The sequence below is a fragment of the Pezoporus wallicus genome, unplaced genomic scaffold, assembly GCF_028554395.1.
Source record: "Pezoporus wallicus isolate ANWC-B61680 ecotype Strahan unplaced genomic scaffold, APGP_CSIRO_Pwel_v1 contig_2456, whole genome shotgun sequence".
NCBI lineage: Eukaryota > Metazoa > Chordata > Aves > Psittaciformes > Psittacidae > Pezoporus > Pezoporus wallicus.
In genome coordinates, this window is record NW_026637053.1 from 2,006,728 (window position 1) to 2,029,606 (window position 22,879).

A 22,879-nucleotide genomic window follows, 5' to 3' on the forward strand; every position below is an offset into this window, starting at 1 on the left:
ACCCCAGGTTATCATTCTCAAGGTACTCTTCCCTTGAGGCTGTGGTGTAGAAGACAGAAGGCTCTGCACATACTGGAAGCAAGTCTGATGAAATAAGGTGAGAATTGGGCGATTAAGCCTTCTGTTTAAACTCTTGTAGGACTATCTCACAAGACCTTCACACTCCTACATCCCCATTAGATGAAAACGAACTGATCTGAGTTTATCCTTCTTTCTTTGTAACACAGACTTCAAAAAGAGCTCAGTCAGCATGCAACATCATCTCTGTACCACATCAGTAACTCAGCGGCTCTTTACTTTCCCCGGGCTTACATGTATCTATCCTGCTCCAAAGCAGGCTTCTTTAAGTGCCATTTTGCCATCAGGTTCTGACAGTCCTGCTCACCCACATGCACACCAGCTGGGACCAAGGTCACAATCAGGTAGGACTACGGCAGGTAGGACAAGGTCAGTCGGTGATCCTGGCACTGTCTCTGTCACAGCCCTTACAAACCTCTACAAAGTACATGCTCATTTGGATCGAGCTCTGACAGTACATGTCTGGATGTTACAGAACTGCTTCTTCACAGTGTGTTTCACTCGATAGAGACACACTGTGTTTGATTTAAATGTTTTTTTCCTTATCCTCAGCCAAGAGATGCTCACTCTCTCTTTTGTTTAATATTCTGTCTTAATGAGACTATTTCTATTTTTCATTAAAAGTGAGCAATTTCATCCTGCTGCAGAGTTGTCCTTTTCTTTTACATTCATATATTAAGTCTAATTTGCAAGTATATATAAAAATTCCTTGGGGATGAAAATCAGTCTTATCTTAAACTACACAGTACACTCCACATATATTTTTCCAAGAATCGGTGTGTACTTCCCAATCCATTAATTATTAATAGGCTTACCATCTGTATTCATCTTTAAATTCCATCAATTAATAGACTCAAGCCTGGAAACATTGTGGGTACAGCTTTCATAATGTGCAAAATCTGATAAGCAATTCATTTTACAGTGAGGAATTTAACCCAATACCAAAGAGATTGTAAGAACAGATTTGTTGCAAAGACTTAAAATAAATTGATTTAGTTGGATGAGACAACTTTCACAGGCATTCATTGAAACACTAAACTTTACTAGCTGCAGAGAGTTAACAAATGTGCTACAAAGCTCTTCAACTCCCACACAAGCTGACTCACACAAGATAACAAAACTATTAGTTCTTGAAAGAACTCTATATTTTTCTTTATTGTTCTAATGACTTTCCCAGTTTTGAGGGGCACAATTTCAGAACTGTACACTGCAGAGAAAGTGATATTCAGAGATAGATGGGTGACCAGGTTATAAATCAAGGGAAAGAGTCCTGGTGACAAGAGCTTTATGTCTCCATCCCAGCTGCAAAATCCATCTGAAATGCAGTAATTTGTCCAGCTGCATCCAGTATTTTTCCCACTAGCTAGCAGCCCATTCCAAACCTAGCACAATTGTTGTTCAGTTCCTTCTTTTCACTGCATCCCTCTCATCTCATCTTTCTTTTTTTGTTGCTCTCATTTCAGAACTTGTGCCACATGTCTTCAGTTAATTTGCCCACATTCCTCATTTATTGGTCCAAATGTCATTTTCTGTGACTCACATGTTTTCTTCTAATACTTTTTATCTCAGTTCCTCCACAGTGAAACTTTTTCATTTCTGCTCGATCTGTACAGTCCTGTCAAACACAAATATGAAGTTTGTGATTTGTAAACGTCAAATTTAGATCAGATATGTCTTTGGTTTAATTTTGATTTTCTATTTCCATTGGTACAGTTACTTCTAGGATCATTATTTCTTTGTGCAATGGATCTGAATATATTGTTACTAAAAGTAGTGACTTGCAGAGCAAGTAACACAAGTGTAACCTTGTGTTTTCCTTCTATTTTGCCTAACTTGGGTCCAAATACAGATAAGTAACAAAAACAAGATCACAAAATGCCTTGGTGTCCTGGTCTTTCTCTGGAAATTTGGGTTTGGGCAAAGAGGAGGCACACACAGCAGCTCCTTCACCCTGACATCCCCTGTTTTTGCTGAGTGAAAGCCAGACCACGAGTCAGAATTACCTGTGACCTGAACCATCAGGGACTATCACTGCAGAGGTGCTGCTGCACCACACACATCGATTTGTTTATACATAGCGTTAAGAAAATAAGCCAAATTATTGAACCGTATGAGATGGATTAAGTCTTGTACAGGTAGGTCCCTGAGAAAGTCAGGAACGCCAAATAGCAGCCAAGAATAAAAATGCTTACAACAGAAAGCCTGCTGTGTTTATGACAGGAAGGACAAAAAACTGCTCAAGCTGAGAGAGGTTTGTGGGAAAACGTTGTCAGACTGGAAAGGGGGCTCCATAAAAGAGCTGATCAGAGGAACCCAGGTGATACCTGATGAGAAGCAGAAATTCCCCAGTTTGGGTTGGAACAGACCTTAGAAATCACCTAGTTCCTATCCACCTGCCAGAGCTGATGGTATATCTGAAAAGAAGTAAGGGAAGGAAGAAAGAGAAGATCAAGTTTGGATTAAGGTTAAATTTGAACTGGATGTGGTTATGGAGAAATTGCAGAAGGGGAGGGAGGGTATGCAGTGGTTTTGGATAAACCTTGTCATCAAGAATTGGAATTCTTGGATCAGTCTTTAAAAGGCTTAAGAGAAACAAACAAAACTCCATGCTGATCTGTACACTGATATATAGAAATAAGATTAACTGCAACTACAAGTTGATCTATTGATTAGATGCCACCAGATGATGAACTGCGAGGTAATGGCAAGCTATTACCCATTTCAGTCTAGGAGCGGTGGAGTAAATCAATACATAGCAGATATCTGACTTTTTTTTGATGGTTCTGGGGGAGGAAAACCTGCAAGTTGCTACATTCTTTTGGGTATGCACAGTACAGATATGTACCTTAGGAGCTACATTTTGCTCTTAGATTTCATGGAACAATTACATGTTTTCTCTCAGCTGACTTCAGTGGACTAACTGGACCATCATTATGACAGCCTTATTCCCAGTAGTACCAGAAGCTTCATTGCTCAAGCTACATAATGTATTTCTGCCTGAGAGGTAAAAAGAGGGAAGTCTGTACAGGAGATGCAGATAATACCTGGAACTTTTCCATGGCTGGAACATCCAGCTTAAGTCAACTGTGGAATTCTCGTTAAAATTCTGGAACATGTGGCTTTCATCCTGTCCCTTATGCAGAGATTAGACCTTGCTGCCCCTTAAACTTAATTAATTTTGACAATGTTTATGCCATTATTTCTAGAAGGTGGAAGAAGAATATTTTTGCAGTTGTCATTTTGAATATTTGCAGAGTTATAGCACTCTCAAGTTGAAAACCCAAATTGTAGAATCAGCAATATCAGTGACCAGATGTCATATACTTCAGTGCTGGGATAAGTATGATATTATTGTCTCTCCAGATTTAAAACCTCATTGAGATGACAAATATGAAAAGGAAACTATCAGATCAAAATGCTATGGCTTCAGGTTAATACATTTCATTGGACTAAACAATGGAAAAACACGGAAATACTGCAGCAAGGCCAGTTAAGGGCCATCAGTATGACTGTGGCTGAAGAACAAGATGTACAAGGAAAGGATGAGAAACTTGGCTTTATTCCACCTGGAGAAAAGAAGGCTCAGTGGGGCATCTTACTTCTGTCTTCAGCTACTTGACAGAAGAAAACAGAGAAGCTAAATCTTCTCTTCTCAGAGGTGAATGGAGATGCAACCAAAGGCAACAGAGAGAATCTGGGACCTGCAAAATTCCTGTTAAATACTAGAAAAACCTCTTACACTACAAGGGCAGTCAAATACTAGACCAGGTTTCCATGAGGGGTTATGAGTCCTCCATATTTGGAATTGTTTGAAACTTGACTGGATGTGGCTCTGAGTAATCTGATCTAATTGGATCTGATGTCCATAAATTTGTCTAATCTATTTTGAACCTGCTGATACTGCCTCCACAGACTTTTGTAGCAAGAAAATCTAGCAGTCTTTGAAGTAAAAAAAGTATTGTTTCATCTTAAAACAGCCTCCTATTGGCTTCACCACACTTTCTAGTTTGGAGAATACTTCACCAAGTATTCCTAATACTGAGGAACTTGCCAAAAAAACCCAGTTCTGCATTCATCTTGTCCAACATCTCCACAGTTTCCTAGAGCTTAATCATAACCCACACAGCTTTCTTGTCTCTTGTTTGAAATATCTCAGCCTTCATAGTTTCTCCTCATAAGGCAGCTACTTTGTCCTCTTAATTATCTTAGCTGTCTTCTTTGTACCTTCTCCATCCTGTCTTTGATATGCAGAGACAAGAATGGCATTCAGAACCCAGGATGTGGATGCTACAAGGCATTATATAGTGATAAAATAACTTTCCCTATCTTATTCTTAATACCCTTTCTTATGTTTTCCAACATTTTGTCAGCTATTTGTGCTGTTGCACATAAATCCAATAAATAAATAAAATTACTTGGTTTAGTCATTAAACAAAATATTATTAAACCCATCATGATATTATCATGATATGCATTAATCTTTCTGAACTAAACTGCAAGCTTAGAACCATAGAATGGCCATGGGCAGGGACTCCTCCCACTCGACCAGGTTGCTCAAAGCCTCATCCAACTCGTCCTTGAACACTTAAAGGGATGGGGCAGCCACAGCTTCTCTGGGCAACCTGTGCCAGGGCCTCATCACCCTCATAGGGAAGAATTTTTTCCTAATCATAGACTGGTTTGGGTTGGAAAGGACATTAAGATCATCCAGTTCCAATCCCCTACCATGGGCAGGGACATCTTCCACTAGACCAGGTTGCTCCAAGGCCCATCCATATCTAATCTGAATCTACCCTCAGTCTTGATACCATCAAATAGTGTTGTGTTTTGTATATGTTTACAATTTCCTGCTAACAATGAACATGTCTTCTTTTTTATTATGAAATGTCCATGATAATCTTGAGCATCCTTCAGGACTGATATAGCAAGAATGAGAACAGCAAGTATAGTATTAAGTGTGAATTACTGTGCTTTGGGGCTAATAACAAGGATTTGTATTGCCAACTAGTTTACTAATACCAGAAGAAGAGAAAAAAAAAAAAAGAGGTTTTTTTAACTGATTATATTGTTGATCGTAATCAAAGTCGTCAAGCCTGGGGGTGATTTTGGTTATGACAAACCATGTAATTTAGGATTAATTGGATAATGCAAAAAGAGGATTGGCACTACTGCCATTGGTACTACTGCCAATGGTAAATCCTAACTTGGAATGCTGTGCTTGGTACCCATTTCCACGCAAATTGAAAAAGATGCTGGGATGGTCTAAAAGAACAATTAGGAAAGAAAATAAAAAGAGTCAGAGAGCTCAATTATTAACCCAGCAAAACAAAGTCTCAGTTTGAGATATAATTCCTCTCTAGGAATATAAAAAGGGCAACATTATGACTGGAAAGAGCTATATAATTCAAAGCAAAACACCAACACCAATGGCCATGAATAAATTTATATCAGTAATTGAAGACCAGAACCAGAAGAATGGGGGTAACAGATTGATACAGAGGCTGCTAATGTGCAGTCGCTTATTAAAAATTGCCCCCTTTCTTCAATATCATGCAGATTTCCTTGAACAGTTCCTGACAGAAACCACCTTCCTCAGCCAGGGACGGTCTAGCACCTTGAGCCACTTCTCTGTCATTAACAAGTTTAACAACCAAACAGAAGTTTCTGCTGGGAGTACTGGTTTTATAAAGAGGCCTCGGCAAACATTAAACCTCTAAAGTTCCAGAAACTCAATAGTGAGGAAAAAAATAAATTTCCCAAGAAGGTACAAAAGATTCAAAACAAGATGGAGATTTTTAGCTTTAGAACTATGGATTTTGTCAATCTGCCAGACTGCTGCTGGCAAGTATGCATCTGCCTTGAACTTACTCCTCTCTTTCAAGGCGATGCTGTGGTAGAGGAATTCTGTTCAGCAACAGACCTGTTTGGTCTCAGCTGGAGAACTTTTTTTAACTGTTTTCAAATACCTGTTGGGAGAGTTCAGGGAGAAGGCACAAACACACACATGCAGAAAACCAGTTTTGGAAAGTATCCGCTTGTGAAAGGAGAGGAGCCTGCCCACCCTGGGGAGAGAATCTGACATCTACTCACAGATACTGAGCAACCAGGATGTCATGAAGAGAAAGGCTCTCATGCAGTCAGATGACTTAAGTTCTTCCTTCCAAGTGGAAAATGAGATGGTGAATTGCCGAATATGATTTCTCAGGAAGATGAAAGGCCATTTACAGAGGAAAAATCAAGGATCTGGTTCTAGCAGTTATCAAGCTAGAGACTCCATATATGCCAAAAATAATGCTAAAGTTCTCCTTTCCCTTTAATTGTTTTCATATTGTCTGAAAATATCATTTTTCAATCAAATATTTCACAGTTCAAAGACGGAAGGGAGCATAAAGTTTGCACTACCCCTCTCCTCATGCCTCCGTGCTTATTCTGCAAACCACGGAGGGCTTTTAAAGGTAAATTTTGTTTCTGACACCTCATGATGATGTTACAAGAATGGTTTCTCACAGAAGATCCAGTGTTACTTCTTATTTCATTCACTTTGCTCTCCTGTTTTGGTGCCTCTCCTTGTTAGAAGCCATTGCAGCAATTGTGTTCACTGCAAAACTGCTTCATAATTTTTTCATCTCTCTGCCTGGTTTTTTTTGTACATACAGCAGTCCTAAGGAAAACCTGGGGAGGCAACTACTGACCTAGCCTATCAGTTAATGATTATGAAGTGGAAACATAACAAGATCAATCAATTTTGGAAAGCCCCATCTTCAATTTTTTCTTTATTCAATAGACGCTGTATTCATCCACTTCAACAAAAGATTCCAGATAGTACAACAAACTACGATTATAGATCACTTAAGTGCTTGAATTGTGTCTTTCTCCATGGTCTGAGCAGGAAATGATGATCACCCTACCGAGAAATTTCACAAAAATCCTTCTGTTGAGAAATATAGCTTTTTTCTGAGAATGTGAAGAGGTTCCCATCAATCAGATAGTTCTGCCTCTTGGCAGCTTTTCAGAAGTTACCAGCATCAGTCAGTCAAAGTGTGATGAACTGGATGAGGGCAAGCCCTTCCACGGAAAGAAGAGAAAAGCTTGAGAACACATGTACATACCCTACAGGGAAGCTTTCAGATTAAGATCCGTTCTGACTCATTTCTGGTATCAGGTCAGTGTAAATTAATGATCACTTTGACTTTTCAAAAGAAGCCAAAATCTCTCAGCTGATTACTGAAGCTGTGCATAGCATATTATTAACCACATAAAGGCCTGATTCTGCCATTATCAGCAACCAGTCTTGCTGCTCCTCCTGCATCTCATAAAAGCCGTGGGGATTTTCCTGAAAAACTTAGAAGTCTACTACAGAGACTGACTCTCACAGGATCTGGATGTCTTAGGATCTCTGATCTATCAGGGAGCCAAGCCCAGGTGTGGGGTCTCTAGTCATACCTTCCCACTGTGGCAAAACTGTGACCAACGCTAGTCATGCATCAGAAACTCAACAAAAAGCAAAACCTCAACTTTCAATTTCAAAGTTATCCTTTGCTCTTTTGCCTTCAAAAGAATTTTTGGGAGCTGGATGTATTTCCCTGACTGCTTTCAGCTGTAATTCAAACCACCAGCCTTCTTTTGCTACGCAGCATGCCTTCTCTGTACTGCACTCAGCTGATGCAAAGCTGGCCAGCTGCCCAATAGGTCTTGCCTTCAATTTGTGCCAGGCCAGACAAATCATAACTAGCAAGGTTAATATTCACAAGCATGCTTCTCCTCTGAAAAGACATGTATGCGCAGAGCCAACACTCAGCAGGAGTAAAACTCTCAGGGTTAGCTAGGGATCTCGAAGGAACCAAGAGAAATCCCAGTAAGCTGCTGGAGACAGCTCTCCTGCTGCACTCCCTGGCCAGCTGGGGCTGCAACCTTGCACCTATCAGCCTGGAAAAGCAAAGCTCACGGCAGACTCCTCAACGATCCTTCTCAGAAATCTGACGACTGATTGGGTCTAGAGCAGAAGAAAAAGGAGCATCCCGAGACTTCTTGGAAGAAGATTCTGGTGGGCTGCCATCAGGCATTGCACAGAACATGGCTCACCAAGGAATAAGCTGCCTCCTTTGAGCTCTCCAACGCCTCCAGATCTCTACATCCAAACACGACCTTTTAACCTCTCTTCCCCATCCAAGCCCTTTGCTCCTTGACAGCCAAATCCACCAGCATCTCATTGCCCTTCTCTGTGGTCACTGAAGTTGCCTTCCACCTGCAAAATTAAATATCAGTAAATGGTCATTTAGGTGTAATTTGACAATAAAATACAACAAACTAAGAAACTAAATGTACTGATGAAACAGGCAGTTAGTTTAATTCAAAACCTGAGTGAAAATATCAAACTCCTACTCAGAGAGCACATGGTTGACAGGAGAAAAAATCCTGACAAGTTCCATTTGCATGTTGTCTAGCAGAAGAGGAGACCCAGCACATCAAGAGTCATTTACTAAAATTTAATTTTTCAGGAAGTGTGCTCTCCACATTTATTGTTGGTTTGTTTTTTTTTCCCAATAAAACATAATTTTTTTTTTTAAAACAAGAAAATCAAGAACCTGTGAGCTGAGATGGTCAAAAAAAAGAAACAGCAATATCTTATTTAAAAAATAAGGATCAATGTTTTATTTTAAAGAACATTTATTGAACTTATGATTTATTTTTAGCATATGATGCACTTTCCTGTTAAGTATGCCTTCCTGTTATAGTATATATATATTTTACCAAATATAATGTTAAATTAACACAAGCATCAATTTTGTATTTAAATGATACTTAACGGTTGTAATATAGCTCACTTTCTTTTGGTTTTCTAATAAACTATTAGAAGTTCTTACATTGACAACCAAAATTCACTTAATTGAAGCTCAGCTTCAGCAGAATTGGTCTTTAGCAGATTTCTGTAAATGGTCCAAGTATATTTGCACTAGGAATGTATCCTCCTGCTGCCACACTAGAGATAAGAAGGGACTTTCAGACTCCCAAAACAAGCAGAAACACTCAACCGAATCTCTCTGAACCCACTATTTTTCCATTCATGCTTATAATTTAGTAAAATATCATCTTTTTTTCACCATCAGTTGCCATTTTTTCCATGCAGTGTCTTTATGTATGAATGCCTATGGCCAAAATTTGTCATAAGCTTTTGTTCTAATTCCTTGTTCGATTAACAAATTATGACTTAAGCTTCAGCACACACAAAACCAAACTATTTAAATTTTAAAAGTGTATCCATAGAAACCTTTTAGCACATATTGAGAGAAATATAATTAAAAAACTGTCACTGGAAATAACTGTGATTTCCTTATTTTCATTTTCCTGGAAGAATTTGAAATTGCAATTGTGCAGTTCATACCTAACAGTAATTTATATGAGATAAAAAACATTTTAAGTTTCTTTCAGCTGCACAATAAAGAATTAACCACCTTGTGGGGACATGCTTCATTACTTTCTCATCTTCAAGCTGACAAAATTAAATCTCCCTTGTAATTCTTAAAGTCTTGACAGACTCAGTGCAGTATACGAAAGCTTACACAAATCTCAGGACTAAATAATAATGCAGCTACCACATGTATTATGTAATACAGGAACTAAACAATTAGTTGAAAACAAATAACTTTCCAATTTTCCATTAGCGTGTATACACTTCAGCATTATCTGTTACAAATGATACACTATCATAATGATGCATTATCAAAGTTCAAAGCTGGAGTATATCTCTTGGAACTGGAGACACTACTAATGGGGTATTATTAATGTCTTGAAAATAATCGTGTGTGGTGGATGGTTCTGCTTTAACTGTGCAGTTAAAAACAATTACGGGAAACATTTTGATACTTCTGTGATTTGAGTCCAGAATAAAAAACATACCCATTTCAAAAGTCTGTTTTCTCAATTGAAAAAAGGATCTAATGTATTGTTAATATAATACCTGTATATACTGCTGTACCAAGATTTATCATTTTAGCTAAGATAATCTTAGAAAACAACACTAATTTGTCATCATTATCATGCAAGCTCTGCAGGTGACTCTAAGTGCTATTGTGCATTTTTCTTGAATCTTAAGCAGCAACCTTGCAATTTTATTTTATTTTTATAACCCTAAAGAAAAAGTTCTGTGTGTTTTATCTGAAGCCATGATCAAACTTGCTTTTGCCTCTCATCCAGCAGTCCACTACGATTTACTGAGAAACTTCTGCAGAAGCTACAGCAAGTCACACTCTCCACTACTATCTTCACCAAGCCAAGCAGCTCATTTCTCCTCCCTATCTAGAAAGTGTAAGGGATGGGCATTTTGTATTACAGCAAGAAGGTGACACAACCACATGTTCCCTAGCTGGTGGCTGTGCAGGCGGCATGACAAACTCTCTGGGAAGAGCATGACCTCGAGGTGGCCAAGCCCAGCCAAAACCTTAGCAGTAAATTTCCAAGCCTTGTGGCAAGCACTTGCTGAACCTCTGCAGTAAACCTATCTTGTCCCTGTTCTCACAGCCAGTAGCACATCTTTCCAGGGGTATTTTTCTTCAGTGTCAATTCCCTACCCAAGTTTAAAAAAGCAGAGATGACAGGGTTAGTAAGATCTTTTAAAGGGCAAAAATGAACAACTATTTATCTTTCTTTGTGTGAACTACATTTCAACCTTAGCTAGAGACATGCAAGAAATCTTTCATTACCAAACTTTTAGGGTAATTTTCTTCTTAGCTTTGATTTTAGTTTTTGTCATAAGATTTAATTTCTTTGGGCTGCCTTAATCACTAAAACAAAAGGTCTAAGCAACAATTCCAGTGCTTAAAGCTGCTTTTTAAAGGTTTGCTTACCTGAGTCAAATTTTACCTTACTCATATAGCAAATCAGAGTCGGTTAAAGTACAGAACCTATAGAAAAAGATAGTGTACCATGACTTCTTCATCTGATAGCTGTCTCTCTAGAATTTAAAATGAAAATGTCTAGTCTGCATAAAACAAAGTTATTTTCAAGGTAGTTAAGAAAAAAAATCTCTATTTTTAATAAGTTTCTACTTGAATTGGAAGGGGGAGGGTCGTGGTATTTTATATGTGTGTGTGTGTGCATGAAACTCCAGCACATACACATGGATAGTTTATACATCATGGACAAACTGGAATGAGTTCATGTTATAGTACAGCAAGACTGCCTCCACATGTGCTCCAAGTGAGATACTGGATGGATTTTTCAGGAAATTCAAAGCGGCAACAAAGGAATTTCACTTATTTCACTCCTGTCAATCTGAGGAAGGTTGGGGGGGGGGAGGGTAATTTTCTTGTAAAGATGGCCAGTTTTATTAAAATAGAAGAACTGACTTCCTCTAGTTTTGTGCCATAACAGGGAACCAATCATAACCATTTATCTGTAGGAAGATTAAGTTATCTCCTATCCCAAGAAAAGAGCTTATTGCAGAGACCTCCAGGTGAGCTGCCCTGTGCATAGCATGCTGCTATGCAGAGACACCAGCTCACTTTCATCAGTGACCACTGGGGCGGCTCTCCAAGGCAGCCCCATCCTCCACAACCCTTGCTGCACTTTCAGCTCCAAAGGCAGCACACAGCAAAGCTGTCTCTTGTGCTTTGATACCAGTTATGCCCTAATGTAACTATAAATTGGGAAGATAACAACAGCTCTAAACTCAGTCTCAAATTTTCATTGCACATCTTAGTGCTTAATTTCCCTATTCCTTTGCTTTTGAGCTTGTGGCTGTCAAGCTGGCTTACTCATCTTCTTCTGTATCAAAATAAAAGCATGGCTAGTTTGAAAGGGCTGACACAAAATCCTGTAAACTGAATGAAAGGAAGCAAAACAAACAAACAAAAAATGCTGCCTCAGCATAATTTTCTCTATAGCATGAAAAAGATGTCACTTTTTGACAGCGATTCTCAGATTTTTAAATTCTCTTTATTGGTTTGTGTTACTGTCATTGCTGAAATGTGAATACAAGATTGAGTTTTCTTACTGAGATCTATTCAAAACTTTACTAATAGCTTAACAAATATATAAAAATCTCAGCTGCATGGAGGCAGACATCCTAAAAGGTATCTTCTCAATCAGGGAAGAGTTCACAGAGCTGCCAGAGGGCATTATATTCACGCTAGAATACAACAAACGCATTTGAAAAGTACTGGCACAGGCACTAACTCTGCTGGTTCTGCCCTTCTAAGAGAAAGGCAGATAGGGAAATTTATTTTTCTTAGTAGTAAGTTATGATTTGACTATCACAAGGAGCTCATTTGTTGAATTACCTTAAAATCATCACATTTCAGAGTAGAACCACACTTTAAATATGGGGAATGTTATTTGCTGTATATGTATTATGTTATTAAGTATAATTAAAGTTGAAAGCCACAGAACCACACTCAATGCTACTGCAAGACTATAGAAATTTCTGTGGCCAGCACAATAAAGTACCATATGCTGAGGATGCCAACAGCCAAGTAATACATATAGTAGCCTAAACTAAAGCATGCTGTGGGCCAGTATCTGTGCAAATGTTCCAGAAATAAGTAATGAATAAGTATTACAAGAAACAACTATGCCACTGCAAACATCATCATTTCTAGATATGCAGACTGCCAAAAACAAAACATAAGCCTTGAAGAACAAAAATTCTTTTTATGAGTGCAAAATTCTACAGTATTTCAATGTTTGAGGTATCTCAAAGATATCATATCTAGCTAAAGTATTTCACCTTTTGACTTTTCTAGAAGACTTGCTGTGACTTTTTCAGGCACTAAAGTCACACAGAATATTCTATGTTCCCTTTGTACACTTCAGAAGTAGACAACAAAAGCTTTTTTTTTTCCCCTTACATTATGTTTTATTCATAACCATTGAAAAGAAAAATTGAAACTATGGTGAGAGCCACTCTTTAGACTTGTCTCTATTAGAAAATTGAATCAAAACTGGAAATAGTTTCAGACATAGACACCCGGGACCAGCACTGAAAATAGAGCAAGAACTAATGCAGATCTGGAAAAGGCAGTTCCAGTACAGTTTAAAAAATGAGACTGAAATGAGATCTGATTTGCACCAGGGTTACCACTGGAATTGTTCACTGGTGAAAGAGGAGAGGGCTACTCTGACAACAAAGAAAATGGACTCCAGAAGAGCCACAGTTTACAATACGCATCCTCTTCCCAGCAGATCTGGATGCTGAACACCTTCAAAGGAGTGAACTCCCCCAGGAAAGGCCACCACTGGCAAAGGTGCTGTGAACATGATCCACAGTGGCTCCCCCTCAACCAGAGGCATCTGGACTGATGCTCTGGGATGTTTCTCAGCTAAAACCGTTTTTCAGTCTGTACTGAAACAATCCCATTTATTGACCTACATAGCATTGAAATTATGACAGTCAGAGCCTGATTCTGTTACAGATTCTGTCTGATTCTGACTGTTCTTTCTCATACTTTGTAAAAATGCCCACTAGGAGAGGATACAAGAGCCATGTTTCCAGCCAGTAATACATAGATTGCATTATCAGTCTGTACCAAACTGTGGCTCTTTTCAGTCTTATACATTCATAGGTAGCCATGAGAAATAAATCATACATTAGAGAAGCATTACCATTTCATCAGCTTGCATCTGTAGCCAGACTGTTCTCCAGGTATGTGGAGCACAAAACTGAAGTTCTTCCTAAGCAAAGAACCAAAGAGATAATGAATCAAGACACACTCTCTAAAGAAATTGCTATTTGACCAGTTCCCATTCCTTTAGCTCTGCAAGAATTCAACTAATGTAATTTTGAGAAGAAATTGTGGTATTTTTCCTCAGAGAAGAAGAGGTCTAGCTGAAGTGATAACAGGGGCTACAAAGGTGGAAGAACTTCAACAGAGATAGACCTCTGACCATGGAAAAATATAATGGTTATGAGATGTTTAGGCAATTTATCACCATTTATACTGCACTACTGGTATAAATTTATATGTGAATATACCAGTGCTATGGTAAGGGGAGCTACAGAAAAATCTGTCTATAAATAAAAGTGAATTACATTTAAAATAAAACTTTCACCTACCATCCTTCTTCCTGTAGATTACATTAAACAACATTTACCAGTGAATTTATCAGCAAGGTTCTTTCCAAAAGAGGAGGCACCCTGCTCTATTTTTTACCATGTGTGGGCAGAGAAAAAAATAATTCACATTCCTTTAAATACCACAGAACAAAACAGATTAAAAACCAAAATGAGCTAATATTTAGATAAATACTATTGCAATTATGTCACACAGTTTTTTATATCAGATGAATTGTAGCCTCAGAATGTTAATAAAAACCGTAATGTCTTCATCCACAGTTCACTGTTTAAAACAACGACAACTCATAACAGGAGTCCAAAGTATTTTACACATACTACTTATCCACTTAAAAAGGGGGCAGAGGAGTTAAAGACAGCAAGGAAAGCAACAGGGGCCTGATCCTGTTCCCATCAAAGAAAATGGGAAGTTTACCATTAACTACAAAGGCTAGATTGTGCCTTTGGTTTGCTGGCAGAATTGCAGGTGTATTTTGCATTTTCTTTTGTGGCTAAAACACAGTAATTTGCTGCCCTCTAGAAGCAGACTATGGCACATACTTTGGTTTTCTTCAATACAAGCCTGTTCCCAGCTGCATTTTTTTAAATGTACGTAACAACAACGCAGAGCAATTTTGAAAAACTAGAGTGATGTAATGATCTATGAGATTTTCTAAATACACAGACATTCGATAACATGATTGGTCATTCTGGCAGATAAATGGAATGGGGTCATGTATTTCTCCTGGGATTATCATAGTTAACTTCCAAGAAGAAATTAACTGAGATCATTCCATTACCCTGCTTAATAAAACTGAAAATTAGCAAAAGAGGGTCATGACTGCATTTTCTGAAGTACAGCCCTCACCACACTGATACAGTTCACAGAGAGGATCAGAGATTCATCAGGTCATGCTAAAAAATCACAAAATAAGTCAGCAAGTTTCAATTATATGGAATGTTTTAACAGTTAAATTTTTTATTGCCCCCAAAAGTAGTAGCAATCTCATTTATTAATAATGACTATTTTCTTATCAAGTTCTTAGAAATTTTTGTTCAATTCTACTTTGGTTTTATTAGTGCAGAATAAAAAAGTCTAAAAAGTGCTGGGAAGTGTCTTGTTTCCCCCAACTCTAGAATGATCTAGAAATGGCTGCTGAAATCTCCTTCAAATAAAAAAAAAAAAGACAACCCTCAAACCTTCCAACCTCAGCTCCCAGCAGAACTCAAAGAATCTAGGTGTAAAAGCAATGAATAAGATTTGAATGTAATCCACCATTCAATTATCATCACATAATGCAATTAGATCATGAGTATACAATTTGTTTTTTTTCACTACCACCACTAGTGGATTCTCTGAGTGAAATACCTGAAAGTAGGAATATTTTTCTAGTACAATCCCACAAACTGCCAAGTGCCATTTACGTAGCTCTCACATCATGCTCATTACTACATTATATTCCCCAAAACAAACCAAGGACTTTCAGACCAAGTCTTGAACAGCTGAAAGGTCCTTGATTTACCTTAGATCAGACTAATACTATCAGAAAAAATGCACTAAGCTACAAAAATCTGATGTATTCATATTTACCAGCCTTTTTTTTTTTTAATCTTATCTTGTTTCTTTTCACAATACTTTGACAACAAAGACAAGAAGGATGGACTTGCAACTTTAAATCTGAATTTAGGTATTAATGAGAATCAAAGTGAATGAGATTGCTGTGCCATATATATCATTTTAGAGACTCCAAATTCTCCAAATTTAGATTCTGGTTGGTGAAATATATTTCTGATGTCTCATTTAAATGTCAAAAGTTAGGTAAAATGAATCTGTAGCTGTTTGCATCTTGTAATAAACATTAATTTATCAGCAATGCTAATGTTGCACACTTTCCAGAATGAGTCTGAATATTTTTCCTTTGAAAAGTGCAAATCAAAGATTTGAGAACTTATTTCAAGTACATTCTCCTCATAACTACATCTATGCTATTTTGGCTTCTAATTGACTTATCTAAAATCAAAGCTTGTTTTAAACTGAGGTACATGGCAAGGTCAAGACCAAGGATGCAAAGATCTAAACAAGTTTTCCATGAATAAAAAATAGTTGTACAGTCTCCAAAGAAGAAAACAAAGATAAGAGTGTAATCACTTTATTTGAGTCAACTGCAAGGTCAGTAAATATGTATACTCCGACACTAAGATACAAGCAGAGGGTGTGTCATGCACATGTCAAGCCCTAAGCATACCAATCAAGACTGGCATAAGCTTATCTGTTTTACATACCCTTAAAGGATGTCAACCCAGGTACTCAGAAAATCTCAGCTTGCTGGCTGTGGAGTCTTCAGCTAAATAAAGCATGGAGTGGATGCCACCAAGTGGTAGCTGTTATCACATTACAGTATCTTCAGCCTGACCACGCTTTAGGCTGCCACTTCAGCTGCAGAAAATATTCCTGGTAGAGCAGTTAGTTGGGAACAGAATTCTACTGCTATAAAAAGGGGGAAACAATTCACTAAAGATAAAATTCAGATGCTACTGCTAATGACAGAACTGCCATGGATTTAAATGACACCAGTATCAACTTCCTTTTGAAGCCTTAGAAAACACTGATAATCTTCTCAGTGTAAATCCAAGGTTGTCTGAAAGCCCAGATCTGTATAGACAACAAACATGCAAGAGAGACCCTAGGTGCACCTAGAAGAGACCCTCTGACTATAACTGATTATTTGGGTATATCTACACTGCTAAACGTTACAGGGCCATGAGACAAAACCAAATATTGCTTAATTGTTTTATCACTCCTCTACTCTGGCCAGTTCCAAATGGTTCTCTTTCAGACAAAGTACAGGCACAGTGCTGGGAAAAATTTACTCCAGGGAACAATCACAGCAGTCAGTTGGTTGAAACTGCACCAGGTTTGCTGTGTCTGCTCCGCAATTGACTCTCTCCATTCCCTACCATCCTTCAATATTATTGCAGCAAATTTTGCCCTTCAAATATCTCATAAACCACATCCTAGTACATATATAGCCTCAGTTCCATGCTATAAAAACACTCAGGAGGGCTATTTCATGCCTTTGCATTATTTCAGCCGCAGTGGCGCCACAAGAGACCCAGAGGAGACATCCAGGCATAGAGTACAGATGCAGCCAGCCTGCTCTACTACCAGTACTGAGCTAGTAATTACATAAGATGACCCCTGCCACTTACTGTTGAGATCCCTGGGAAGCAGTTGCTTATATGGAATCATAGAATCACCTAGGGTGGAAAACACCCTTAAGATCATCAAGTCCAACCGTTACCCCAGGACTGCCAAGTCCACCACTAAACCATGTCACTAAGGGCCCCATCTACACTGTTTCTGAACATTTCTGGGGACAGTGATTCCACCACTTCCTTGGGAAGGCTGTTCCAATGCCTGACCACCCTTTCAGTGAAGAGGTTTTCTCTACTATGCAGTCTAAACCTCCCCTGGCACAGCTTGAGGCCATTACCTATAAGAAGCAATTTAGAAACACGCCTTGTCTACATTGTCATTCTTGAAGAGTACTATAGACATTCTTCAAGAATCCTGCCACAAATGACTGTATGAGTCTAGCACAGAAGACATGAAGAAACGTCCATCAAAGGTATCACACCTGGTACGTGTTGCAGATGCCTGGTCCAAACACGAGCTCCATCCATCTCACCACTATTGCAACCTCCCTTCAGTTGTAAAGGATCTAGGAGAAATCCCTTGCCTGCTGAATGGCAAAACAAAGAATTCTTTACTCTCCAAGCTACTTCTCAGGCAGCAAAATGAATTGACACCAGTTTTGTATTTATTTTAATAAACATGGAACTGAAAAAGAAAAATTCTGACTTGCTTGTTCCTGTTGACTAGAATTCATTTCAATAATAAAATATGTCTGGAAAATAACTATTTACTAATCAAAATTATGTACTATGTTAATAATGCAAGCGTCTATTTAATTAATGTGTGTATTATCACAGTTATCTGAAAGCAAAAGGCAGATTAGATTGCTTCTGGCACTAGCCTGAGGGGAATGGCAAGACAGCCTGGCTTCATTGCCTACCTTCATCAGTCAGAGCCCTGGAAAGCCAAGTGAGCTGCTTCAGTGCTACTGCCACTGAGGAAGTGAGGGATGGTGCAGAAGAATGGACAGCAGGCCCACTCTCCAAAGCTGCCTTTCCTCACTTTCCTCATTTATACACTGATTTCAAATAAATCTTTTGCTTCTTACTAAATATTCCCATGGAGAAGTTCAATAATAGTCTCCTTGCAAGAGTCCCCTCTGCCCTGGCTTTCCAGCAACACAAGTAGATAGGCATGGGTTCTTCAACAATGTTCATAATGTGCCTAGATGGCTCAGAACCTTGAGCAGGCTTTGGTAAAGCACTGTGACAGCCTAGTCTAGGATTTCTACAGTGCTACCAATAACAACTGGATCACCATTTATTGACGCTAACGAATAAGAACATTCAGAACAGTCTAGACCCCAAATCCAGGAAACAGATGTTTTCCGAAGCCTTCCCTGGCATATGAATCAGTACTCACTACACATAACTGAGATCATGGTCTGCATCACAAGTGTGATTGCCTTCAATAGAGTATTAAACATCATAAAACAGTGTCAACACAGAACATCTTCATCTGTCAATATATGAGCTGTACGTCTTAATGATAAATCAGAAATAGTGTGGATTAGTGTCCTGGGTTCAGCAGTAGCAGTCATGTTTCTCCTCCTTGGTAGCTGGTGCAGTGCAGTGTTTTGACTTTCGGCTCGGGAACAGAGCTGATAGAGATGTTTTGGTTTGGTCAAGGACTTTGTGAGCCTCATGCTCTGCCAGGGAGGAGGGGAAGCTGGGAGGAAGCAGAGACAGGACACCTGACCCAAACTGACCAAAGAGGTATTCCATACCACAGCACGTCATGCCCAGGAGGTAACTGGGAGTTAGCCGGAAGGGCTGGGAGACTGCAGGGTTGGAGGAGGTATCGGTCGGAGCTTGGGGGGTGAGTTATCGGTCAGTGGGTGGTGAGGTGTTGTATTCTGTTCCCTTGTTATTTCCTTTATCATTATTATCATTGGTGGTAGCAGTAGTGATTTGTGTTATACCTTAGTTACTAAACTGTTCTTATCTCAACCCGTGGGAGTTGCATTCTTTTGATTCTCCTCTCCGTCCCTCCGAGAGCAGGGGGAGGGCAAGAAAGGGGGGGAAGTGAGCGAACGAATTACCTGACTGGGTTTAAACCACGACAATTAGGTAGACTGGAGAAGCAATTCAAGGAGTAAGGTCCTACTACATAAATGAGAATTTGGGAAAAAAGTCTGAAAGCGCATATGGTATAGAAAAGTGGCAGCAAGACCAAGACAAAAACTTCCTGACACATCACTGAAAACAGGAGACATCAAAGATAACTTGTATAGCAGCATGTTCCAGACATAATTTGCATTTCACCTTTGAACTCGGTTTGCATAAGTACAAACACAGGAGTATATATATTTACCCAAAGGTAAGCAAGGAAGCAAACAGAAGAACTTTTAGTTCATAAAAAAACAAAACACCACAAAGCCTGCATGCCTATACCGAACAAGATTAAAGATTTCTCTAGACCCGCATCCTACCTCTGACAGTGGCCAAACCTCTCTTAAAGAACTAAGAACACAACAGGCAAATGCATAAATCAAGAAGCTTCTACACTCTTAACGAATACTGACAAAATGGATGACAGAAGGTTATCCCAGCCTACGGGTATTAGCCTGAGGAAAAGATGTTTTACTGTTTTTCTAATTATGCTGTCATTATTTTCCCTAACAAACTAACTGATTTGTAATTAAGATATCCAGAACTTGGTATTGGAGACTTGTGCACCAGGGAAGCATGCTTCCCACAAGCTGCCTCATGTTCTTGAGAAAACACAGAGGTAGGAATAAGAGGTGGTCTAGTAAAAGAACTGCACACCCAAAGTAGTGAAATAGCAGGAAGAGGGGAACTATTGTACCAGAAGGAAACACTTGAAATTATTAAATCCCAAAGAACAATCCCCAATCCCCCACTATGAGCTAAACTCATATGCTAAAATTAATGTTGTTTGACATCCAAGGTCTACAGTGATTTTCTATACATATAACAGGATTTGATAGCATAAGTGGATGTGAAAATGGAAAACCTTTTCTTTTTTTTTTTTTAGTTTAAAGATTGTAAAAAATATTCTAAAGTTACAAAACTCACTAGGAGAAAAGAAGCAGTCACATGAACATATAGGCAGCTCATCATTTACAGAGAATTCACACAAACTGCAGTGCACGGATGAACCTCTGGACCCGCAGGGATCAGTTTGTGACAACTATACCATACTGATTAACGTCAGTTAACTTACATGAAAGTGACTGAATATTCTATTAATATTTTACACATATATCCAGGACAAACTCCTTGACAAAATGTGAAAATCCCACCCAGAAAAATGGCTCCACCTTACCAATGGCTAAAGTGTTCCCTAAATATTACAGAATAAATTCTATCCCACTTCATGTTCTGGAAGTTTCCACAGACATGCATATCCTGTTTTTAATACCCAGCAACGACAGGCAATTCTTCACCACTGCTGAAAACTGCTAGAGTTGTATAGTGTTGCTCAATACAAGAGTACAGAGAATTTACTCAAGTTCATTTAAATCAGGACTCTGTTGCTTATGCTCTGAGGGAATATTGGAAAACACTGTCAATTGAATATTTCAGAGCTTTCGTATCTTTAGAATTTGTCATTCATAAGATGTCATCATCTTTACTGTGTTATTCTGGAAACTTACTTAGAGGTAATGAGCAGGAAATTTGGCATTACTTTCAACATCATTCTCCACAATTATTTCTAAATCACAGTACAAAAATATTTTCCCACTCTGTGATTTATGCAGCTTGTGCTCTTCTGCACTTTCTGATGACTCAAAATTTCAACAGGCCCTTATGACATTACTTTCAACTTTCTATGTGCAGCTGGAGCTGGTGGACCACACATTCCAGGACTATCTGCAGCATCATATTAAGAACTATTAAGTTCAGTTATGTGCAGAATCAGCATATGCAGATTTAGTTTTCTAACGTCTATGCCAAGTCTTGTACTTCAGGACTGAAGCAGATTCAGTTTCCAGTAGTTGAAGATGAGCTGTCATTCCTCTTTTATGTCTTGCTCCAGTGACAACTACTTTGAAAATAAGGAAAAGTTACTTGTGATCAAAATCAAAGTGACTTGCTCAAGTGTCAAAACCTGCACAAGCATCAGTCTCTGTTTCTCATTAGTTTCTCATTAGTTTCTCATTAGTCTCTCATTTCTTATGTTTCTCATTTGAAGAAAATAACTGTATTTCTAACAGTGTTTAGATAGCACCTCATACACCATTCTGCTGTATATTAAGAATTTCTGGGTATTCAGGTACTTGCTTTGCTTGAGCTCTCCTAGGTGACCGAGTGTAAACATGCTCTAAGTAGCAGCATAGATGTTTTCATCTTTCAGAGCCCTTAACACTACAGAAATGGGTTACAATTTGTGAGCTAGAGGTCCTGCTGCACTACAGGGTCTTGTAAAGAGACAAGACCACTGAGGGACACCAGGAGATTCTACAAAGAACACATCAAGGGTGATGATTTGTAATTTATCACTTAAGACCAGGATGCTATGTGAGCACAAAAAACAGTGTATGGGGGGAGGAATTAACAGGGTAAACCTTGCTCTGATACGTCACTTGTTCCCATAAAGGACAAAGTGCTTAGACTTAACTGGGTCTAAGTAGAGGAATCATGACAGAAATGGAATGGTGTGTCTCAGAAAGTGTACAAGGTAAAAAATTAGTAGATAGCATGAACCATAAGATATTGCACCCCAATAACATGCAGTGTGACATGGTAGAGAGACAGGTGATAGAGCACCCACAGTGGTGCTTGTGTGTAATGAATAAGATTTAAGAGTGGTAAACTCAGATATTGCTACAGTGTGAAGAATTACAGAACTGCACATTAATAACAGTGATGTCATTATTACCTAGGTCATTAAACTGATTTATGAGATTATTAATAGCGGTTTGGTTGTTGAATCACCATTAAAAACTTTCATCTCAGGCCTGCAGTCAAAAATTAAGGCCATCAGGTAACAGCTAACCTCTCACCTCCGCATCCTCTGAAGGATATTTCGGCATTAGATGTATTAGTCTGCCAGGTCCTCAAGGACTGTAAACCTCTGTGGTTTTACCGCTGATTTCATAAATTTTCCCTTGAGAAAAATGGCACCGTTTCATTTTAGCTTGGTTATCTGAAGATTAGTTTGTGAATTAAAGTTTCAATTTAAGTAATCTAAATTATTTTTAACAGGAAAAAAAATAATGAAAAGTTAAAAACCAAACCTTAATTAAATCAGTTTCTCCTCACATGCACAGGCAAGCATGTCAGATTTTCTCCTGCATGCTAGCACTTGTCTAAGCCCTCAGCTCTCGTGCATTGCTGTACGTTCGAGTGGGTTTGTGTTGTGTTGGACAAAGCACAATTCCTCCCTTTCCTCCTTTAACAGCCTTGTCTGAATTTGTCTTGCACACCACCCTCTGGGACTTTGCCAGCAGCCTTTCTTCAGGGCCAACGCTGAAGAGCATGTCACGCAGCCCCTAAGCAACATTCCCAATACATTGTCTTTACAGAGAGGGGATTTGGGGTTTTGTTTGGGCTTTTTTCCCCCTTTTCTTAAAGACCTTTGCTGGTGCTTGC

The 22,879-nt window shown here is 38.7% G+C and overlaps 1 long non-coding RNA gene across 6 annotated transcripts; it reads right to left on the minus strand.

The window, feature by feature from the left end:
- Positions 1-1,209: 1,209 nt before the first annotated feature.
- LOC130595890 (uncharacterized) lies at positions 1,210-22,648 on the minus strand. 6 transcript variants are annotated; one of them, XR_008971420.1, is made up of 5 exons: positions 22,520-22,581; positions 17,764-17,860; positions 10,923-11,029; positions 8,278-8,323; positions 1,210-1,693 (listed from the first exon to the last, which is right to left on the minus strand). It is a non-coding gene; the product is annotated as an uncharacterized LOC130595890 (long non-coding RNA). The 6 variants fall into 6 exon arrangements; XR_008971423.1 differs by lacking the exon at positions 22,520-22,581 and adding an exon at positions 13,678-13,746 and having other exon boundaries at positions 17,764-17,871; XR_008971422.1 differs by lacking the exon at positions 22,520-22,581 and adding an exon at positions 13,602-13,746 and having other exon boundaries at positions 17,764-17,871.
- Positions 22,649-22,879: the final 231 nt, after the last annotated feature.